A 7,501-nucleotide genomic window follows, 5' to 3' on the forward strand; every position below is an offset into this window, starting at 1 on the left:
TATCTACTCATGATTGATTAAAAATTAATAAAAGAATTAAAAAAAATTAAAGAGAAAGAAGAAAGAAAGTGAAAAAATAGAAAATAAAGACAAAAGTTAAGAACTTACTAAATTGAAGAAATCTGAAAATAAGATGAACTACTCCAAAATAGCAAGCAAAAAAGGAGAATTTTATTCTCACGAATTGAATGTGTAAAATATAATGGGTTAGGCCCCTATTTGTACTATACAAGAATCTCTTACAATCATCGGATTAAACTTAATCTCCAGGTAATCCTCACAACTGTTGGGGTTGAACACACAAACCACAACACGTGCCCTTCCGGATCTTGTGTCAAGAGTAAGCAAGCAAGAAATCATAGCAAATAACAGAAAACTTGCAAGAAAGAATGAACAAAAGAAGAAAACACCAGATTTAACGAGGTTCGGCAAACGTGCCTACGTCCTCGGGAGCCACACCAGATAGTTTTGATTAATTGAAGAAGATTACAATGCTCGCAGTAGGTCACTCTCTCTAAGATATTTGATCTCAAAATGCCATCAAAACCCTCTCAAGGACGTCCTCACATAACCCTAAAAATGTTTAAGGAAACATATATATACACAGCCCAAAAACAGATTCCAACCCGAATCAGGAAATTGCCAGACCCGACTTCAGTCGACCGATAGCATCGCATTTGTCGACTGGTTGATCGCCATCGGTCGACCGATATCATTACTTAGGTCGACCGACCAGAGCTCTATTTTCTATAGGGTTTTCATGCACATTTTTGGTCGACCAGGGCAAGCCCGTCGGTCGACCATCCCGAAATTCCTGTAGTTTTTCTTGGCTTCACATCGGTCGATCGATGAGCTTGTGTCGGTCGACCGATAAGGAAATTTCTATGCAGTTTGTGATTTTGATTCCAGGTTTGGTTCTCCACTCCAAAAACCAATAATCTCCTACTTGGAGATCAAACCGCCATCAACGAGCTCTCCAGAACTCCCGCCATCTTCGCAAGCATCTTCTTCTACCCGAAAAAAAAATCCATTCTTTAATCAATATCATCTCGGTGATCCCTCCTATCCTCTTAGTGTGTCTTCGCCTTCGTCTCCTACGTGTGAAGGCCAACTGAAGTTGCGCACAACTTCAATTTCTCGATGGTCACTGCTTTTGTCAACATGTCCGTAGGATTTTGACTCTCCAAAATCTTCTCTAATTGTAATTTGTCGTCCTGTATCAGCGAGTGTATGAAGTAGTAATGTAGGTCAATGTGCTTCGTTCTGGCATAATATACTAGATTTTTGGCAAGGTGTATAGCGCTCTGGCTATCACATTAAAGAACGTTGTTCCCCTGCTTCAAACCCAACTCTTCCAGTCACCCGGTCAACCAAATTATCTCATTGCTGACTTCAGTCACTGCGACATACTCTACCTTAATTGTGGACAATGTTACTATCTTCTACAAACGTGAGACTCAGCTCACTTCTGTTGACGCTAAGGTATAAACATACCCAGTGGTACTTTGCCTCGTATCATGATCACCGGCGAAATCTGCATCCACATATTCCTACAGTACTAATTTCTTCCTCCTAAAATAAAATGACATATCCGTAGTCCCTCTTAAGTATCATAATATCCACTTCATGATCTCCCAATGTTATTTCCCTGGATTGCTTACACACCTGCTCATAACTCTAACTGTATGGGCGATATCCAGCCTCGTGCAAACCATCACGTAATAAGACTACCAATGGCTGATGAATATAGCACTATGCTCATGTGGTCCTTCTCTGCATTTGTTTTAGGTGATTGCTCATCGGATAACTTGAATTGACTTCCAAAAGGTGTGCCGACGGGCTTGGCATTCTCCATGTTGATCTCTAAAGTACATTCTTAATGTTTTCAGCCTGACTCAACTTTAACGTCCCGTCAGCTTCATCTTGACTAGTTTGCATCCTAAGAATTTGCTTTGCTACACCCAGATCCTTCATAGCAAACTCTTTCGCAAACTGCTTCTTTAATTTGTTTATCACTTCTAAACACAGTCCTGCAACTAACATGTCATTAACATACAGTAATAACTTGATATAGCTGGACTCGAACCTCTTGAAGTAGTAACAATGATCTGAATTACATCTTCCATAGCTATTGCTCTGCATGAAGTTATTAATCTTCTTGAACCACTGTCTCAGAGCCTATTTCAAACCGTACAAGCTCTTCTTAAGCCTACACACCATCTCTTCCTTCCCTTCTTCTACAAAGCCAACATATTGCTTCATGTAGATTTCTTCATCCTACTCATCATGAAGAAAGACAGTCTTCATATCTAACTGCTCAAGGTAGAGATTTTTAGCAACTACTAAGCTCAACGCCACTCTGATGGTTGTAAGCTTCACGACAAGGGAAAATATCTCTGTATAATCCACTCCTCCCCACTATTAGAATCCTTTCATAACTAATCTGGCCTTATATCTCTTACTTTCATCACTCTCCTGCTTGACTCGGTAAACTCACTTGTTATGTAAGGATTTTTTCTGTGCAGGTAGCTGGGCTAACTCCCATGTCTCGTTTGAGTGGAGAGAATCCATCTCTTCTTGCATCATATGCTCTTACTGCTGAGATTCACTAACTTGCATAGCCTCTTCATAGCACTCTGGTTCTCTGCTATTTGTTAAAAGTAAGTAATCAAGTGATAAAATATATCTGAGATTCGGTTTGGGTACTCGGATGACCTCCTAAGCTTCACTCCCTAGGTAGTAGTCTCTGCACTTAGAGTCTCCTCCGTTCTTTGGTCAGAACTGACACTGTCTCCCCCCATCTGGAAGTTCCTCCAAATCTATGTACTCGGATCCACCTTCATCCTTAGTACTGCTCCCACTACTTTAGCTATCATTGGTATTATCCTTGTCCTTGTATATCACATCTTTATTGAATATCATATCTCTGCTCCTGATGATTTTCATGTTCTTCTTATCCCAAAGATGATATCCGAACTTATCAATGTTGTATCCAATGAATATACACTTATGTAACTTAGCTTCTAGCTTGTCCCTGACATGGTCAATGATATGAACATATGCCACACAACCAAATACTCGTAAATGTGAGAGATTAACCTTCTTGTCACTCCAAACCTCTTCTGGAATCCTAAAATTTAATGAAACTGATGACACATGATTAATCAGATAAGTTGCCGTATGCACCGCGTCCGCCCAAAACATCTTAGGTAGATCTGCATGTAAACGCATGCTCCTCGCATGCTCTGTCAACGTCCTATTCATCCTCTTTGCAACACCATTCTGTTGCGGTGTCCCTAGAGTAGTCCTCTCTAAACGAATCTCTTTCAGGCCACAAAACTTCTTAAACTCCTCCGGCTTATATTCTTCACCATTGTCCGATCTCAGGCACTTCACTTTCAGATCTATCTCGTTCTCTACCATGGATTTTCACTTCTTGAAGATCTCGAACACCTCTGACTTGTACTTCATGAAGTATACACACACCTTCCTCAAGTGATCATCGATAAAGGTGACATAGTATACCAAACCGTCAAGAAAAGACACACTAGCTGGACCCCAAACATCTATATTGACAAGCTCTAGCTTCTAAGCTTTAGATGGTCTTCCACTCTTATGAAAGCTGACTCTCTTCTGCTTTCCGTAGATGCAATCCTCGTAAACACCAACTTCAACTGAATCGATGCTTGTTAGCTTTTCCTGTGAGTGTAGAATCTTCATACTCTTCTCACTCATGTGTCTCAGCCTATTGAGCCACAGATATGCACTCTCCTTGCTAGCTGCAACTGCGAGGGTATCACTCGTATGTGAAGTAAGGTAGAGATTTTCTATTTTGTTGCCACGGGCAACCACCATATTACCATTGGAGATCTTCTATGAATTCTAGGTGAATGTTAAAACATAATCTTCTACTCCAAACTGCCCACCAAAACAAGTTTCCTCTTTAGTTTAGGTACGTGTCTAACGTTCTTCAGATTCCACTTAGAGCCCTTTATCTGAATCTGCACATCGCCTCTTCTAACAATACTACAAGGCTCATTATCCTCCAAGTATCATTTCCCAAAGTCTCTTGCTACATAGTTCTGAAGAAGCTTCCTATTAGCAGTGGCGTGGAATGAGGCTCCCGAATCAATAACCCATGAGTCGGAGTCACTGTCCATAGCAAGGATTAAGACATCTTGCACGATATGAGCCTCCTGCTCATTTGCATCCTTTTTTGACCCTTTGCAGACTAAAGACATATGACCCTCCTAACCGCAGTTCCAACACTTTCTTTTGGTAGGCCTAACCTTCGATTTCGACCTCTTCTTTTTCGATTTCGACCGATTTCTATTCTGGTTACCCTTCTTCTGGCTTCGGCCTCTCTGCTCGAGATTTAGGGCCGAACCTGAACCTTCTAATTCGGACAATTTTCTTCTAACCTCCTCGGATAGAATCACACTAACAACCTTGCTCAGCTTCAACTTCTTCTTCCCTGTCGAGTTTCTAATTGCGGTCACGCAACCTGCCTAGCAATCCAACAACTGCGATAGAATCAATAGGGTCTCCACTTTGTCATCAAACGTGATATCAACTAAGATAAGTTGATCAATGTTTGTGGGAAAATTTGCAGTAAAAAGACAATGAAGGAAAATTTGATTTGTATTCCTTTAATCTCAGTTACAATTGGATTTTCTGATTATAAAAGAGAAGAGAATGATCTGGATTCTCCCCTTTGTTTAATTTTGGGTTCTTCACGGTGGCGATGAGATGCCTCCCTCGAATGCTTGCGTCGAGTTTGCTTCTCGTTGACGATCCGACGTCTTGATTCACTGGAACATGGTCTTCTCCTCACGATTTGACGTTGTGGAGAACTTGCATGGCAAGTTTGAAACTCTGGACGAGTTAATAACTCTGAATGAGTTGGAAACTCTCGAAAAAGAGTTGATTTGAACCGAGAATCGGTTCTCAAGCCAAGGATGAAGAAGCTCTTGTTGCAGATCTCCAAAGCTCCAGAAATGCTCTAAGGATCCTGTTGACGAGCAAAGAAGTTCCAACCGACCGACCAAACTGAATTGATTTTCAGTTATTTATAGGGGATTAAGGGGTGTAACCACCTCCTTAATTCACTCCTAAATTTATAGGGGATTAAGGGGTGTAACCACCTCCTTAATTCACTCCTAAGTGGGGCTAATGGGATGTAACAGCCCCTTAAATCACTCCTGAGTGGAGTTGTGATCCCCTCAGATTGTGGGAAACGGTTTTGGAACCGTTCAGCTTGTGTTTGAACGAGTCAAACGCAAATCCTGTATTCTGATGTGAATTCTGTGTTCAAACGCAGTGTTTGGAAGCTCAGACGCAGCAATTTGGAAGCTGCATTGGCATCTTGTTGAAAGTTGCGTTTGGCAGCTTGGGAGCTGTGTTTGGCAGCGGATGAAAGCTGCGTTGATAACTTTTGGAGACTGCGTTTGTGGCTGAACATGAACTGCGTTTGCAGCTTTTGGAGCTGCGTTTGCGGCCGAACATGAGCTGCGTTAGCGGCCGAATCTGAGCTGCGTTTGCAGCTTTTGGAGCTGCGTTTGCAGCTTTTAGAGTTGCGTTTGAGCTGCGTTCGTGGCTATGAACGCGGCGCATCTTGATGCTGATACGCGGGGAGGACTTCCACGTCTTAATTTGAAGAGACCGTTAATTTGTAGTCTCTTTCTATCGAAGTTTTGCAAAGATCGTCATTTTGTAATCTTTACTTTAGCTCTTTGATATGCAAGAGTCGTCAGATTGTAACTCCCGATGTTGATTGTGGAGGCTGTTGATTAGAGCTTTCATCAATTGTTGTGAAGGTCGTCAGATTGTAACCTTCATCGATCCACGTTTCGAAGGCATCTTGGTTGAAGGGATTTGCCACGTAGGACCTGTGTGAAGGTATGCGCCATAATCCTGCTTCTGGAATGTGGGGGTGGACCCTGTATTTTGAACTTGAGATGCGGGTCTCACCCTTGCATGTTGAATTTGGAACACGGGTGTGACCTCGGCGTTCGGTTTTTGTATCGCGGGTCTGACCTCAACGTTTTGACTTAAGACATGGAATTGGCTTCCGTGCATTTTTGACTAAGTCATTGAGACTTGTCTTTGGCTCATCTGTTTTAAGTCTCGGCTCACATCCATTAAGCTGATGGACCTGCAAACGTGCATAGGATTTTTGGCAAACCCTCAGCCATCAACGGATTTGATAAGCCTTTACCGACTACCGTTTGAGTCGGGCTAGCATGTGGATTGTCTAAGTCCGTTCCACATGTAATGTTGTGCTAAGAGAATGAACCCTCCTAGACTTGATGCTATGATTTTGAATACATAGACTTTGTCATTTTTACGGGAAACGACTAACCGGCAACGCGTGTTAGGCGTAGGCTTATCTCTAATTAGGGATCGAGATAAAGTCCCCCATGCGTGTAAGGCATGGATTTCGGTGTTATTAATAACAACCTGCCACGATGTTGAATACGTGGACTTTGTCGTTATTTCTTCCTGTGTTACTTGAAACACTGAAAGAAAGTTGGAAGCGCCAGAGGTGTAATATTAACTTGGCATGAATTTTCACTTAGAGTGAAATTCAGAAATTTTCTTTATTATCACTAGGATAATTCTAGAAAATCTTTAATCCGTTGGGGATTTTATAATGACAACTTGCTATTCTTGTTGAAAAAGGATTAACAAGTTCATTGGGGGGTTTGACTGTTAGAGGTGTGATGTTAACCTAACAATATTTTTTATGGACCTATCGCTCCGTTGATGAGAGTCAATAAGTGGAAAGTGTTGCGATCGGAGCAACTTTGAGGACCTATCGCTCTATTAACAAGAGTCGATAAGTTGATTTTGTCAGAGGTGTTTGATATTAACGTGACAAGATTGTGTTGCGATTGAAGCAACTTTATGGACTTATCATCCTATTGATGAGGATTGATAAGTGAGTTTTTGTCAGAGGTGTGATGTTAACGTGACAAGATTGTGTTGCGATTGGAGCAACTTTGTGGACTTATCATCCTATTGATGAGGATTGATAAGTGGGTTTTGTCAGAGGTTTAGTGTTAACGTGACAGGATTTGTGTTGCGATTGGAGCAACTTTATGGACTTATCATCATATTGACGAGGATTGATAAGTGGATTTTGTCAGAGGTATATTGTTAACGTGACAGGAATGTGTTGCGATTGCAGCAACTTTGTGGACTTATCATCCTATTGACGAGGATTGATAAGTGGATTTTTTCAGAGGTTTAGTGTTAACGTGACAGGATTTGTGTTGCGATTGGAGTAACTTTGTGGACTTATCATCCTATTGATGAGGATTGATAAGTAGATTGTCAGAGGTATGGTGTTAACATGACGGGATTTGTGTTGCGATTGGAGCAACTCTGTGGACTTATCATCCTATTGAAGAGGATTGATAAGTGAATTTTGTCAGAGGTGTGATATTAACGTGACAGGAAGATGTTGCGATCAGGGTAACTTTGAGGACTTATCGCTCTA

Source organism: Asparagus officinalis, chromosome 7 (genome assembly GCF_001876935.1).
Source record: "Asparagus officinalis chromosome 7, Aspof.V1, whole genome shotgun sequence".
NCBI classification, from domain to species: Eukaryota; Viridiplantae; Streptophyta; class Magnoliopsida; order Asparagales; family Asparagaceae; genus Asparagus; species Asparagus officinalis.